The sequence below is a fragment of the Passer montanus genome, unplaced genomic scaffold (assembly GCF_014805655.1).
Source record: "Passer montanus isolate IOZ18808 unplaced genomic scaffold, ASM1480565v1 scaffold2811, whole genome shotgun sequence".
NCBI lineage: Eukaryota > Metazoa > Chordata > Aves > Passeriformes > Passeridae > Passer > Passer montanus.
Window position 1 is genome coordinate 1 of NW_024367497.1, and position 1,567 is coordinate 1,567.

The following is a 1,567-nucleotide window of genomic DNA, read 5'->3' on the forward strand; positions in this document are numbered from 1 at the left end:
TCAGCCGAACGAGATTCATGAGGTCATCACCCCTGGGGGGCCAAACCCACCCAAAAACCCCCAAATTCACCCCAAAAACCCCCAAATTCACCCCAAAACCCCTGGAGGGGTCACCCCAACGTGGGGGGCAAATCCCACCCAAGGGACCCCCCTCAATTCCCCCTCAGGATGAGAATTTACCTTTTTGAATGCAGGAATTGGGTTAAAAGCCCCCAGAATTCCCCCAGTGAGGACCCCCGGGGGGGCAGCACCCTGTAACGGAGCAGAGGGGGGGTCAGTGGGAGCTCTGGGCACCCCAAAGCCCCCCCAAAGCCCCCAGGCCCCCTCAGACCGTCCCCGCTGGGACCACTCGGCCTCCTCCCCCCCGGGGGCTCCAGGGGGTTCCACCTTTGCAGGTCCTGGGCCCCTCGGGGGGTCAGACACGTGGGGGTCTCATCACGGGGGGCCTGGCACCCCAAAGCCCACCCCACGACCCTTAAATCCCACCCTGGCACCCCAAAATCCCCCCTGGGACCCCTAAATCCCACCCCATGACCCTTAAATCCCATCCTGGTACCCCAAATCCCACCCTGGCACCCCAAAATCCCCCCTGGGACCCCTAAATCCCACCCCATGACCCTTAAATCCCATCCTGGTACCCCAAATCCCACCCTGGCACCCCAAAATCCCCCCTGGGACCCCTAAATCCCACCCCATGACCCTTAAATCCCATCCTGGTACCCCAAATCCCACCCTGGCACCCCAAAATTCCACCCTGGGACACCAAAATCCCAGCCTGGAACCCCAAATCCCACTCCAGGACCCGAAAATCCACCCTGGCACTCCAAAATCCGCCCTGGGACCCCAAAATCTCACCCCATGACCCTTAAATCCCACCCTGGCACCCCAAAATTCCACCCTGGGACACCAAAATCCCAGCCTGGAACCCCAAATCCCACTCCAGGACCCGAAAATCCACCCTGGCACTCCAAAATCCACCCTGGGACCCCTAAATCTCACCCCATGACCCTTAAATCCCACCCTGGTACCCCCAAAATCCCACCCTGGCACCCCAAATCCCACCCTGGCACCCCAAAGCCCACCCCATGACCCTTAAATCCCACCCTGGCACCCCAAAATCCCATTCTGGGACACCAAATCCCACTCCAGGACCCGAAAATCCACCCTGGCACTCCAAAATCCACCCTGGGACCCCTAAATCTCACCCCATGACCCTTAAATCCCACCCTGGTACCCCCAAAATCCCATCCTGGGACACCAAATCCCACCCCAACACCCCGAAATCCTACCCCAGGAAATCAAACCCAAACCTGGCACAATCCCATCCCGGCACCCCAAAATCCCACCCTGGGACACCAAATCCCACCCCAAGACCCCAAAATCCTACCCCCAGGAAATCAAACCCAAACCTGGCACCCCCAAATCCCACCCTGGCACCCCAAATCCCACTCCAGGACCCCAAAATCCACCCTGGCACTCCAAAATCCCACCCTGGGACCCCTAAATCCCATCCCAGGAGTCCCAAATCCCCAGCCCATGATCCTAAATCCTACCCCAGCACCCCCAA

At 59.5% G+C, this 1,567-nt stretch overlaps 1 non-coding gene across 1 annotated transcript; it reads right to left on the reverse strand.

Moving 5' to 3' along the window:
* Positions 1-320: 320 nt before the first annotated feature.
* LOC120504137 lies at positions 321-444 on the reverse strand. The gene has a single exon (XR_005627952.1). It is a non-coding gene; the product is annotated as a small nucleolar RNA SNORD22 (small nucleolar RNA).
* Positions 445-1,567: the final 1,123 nt, after the last annotated feature.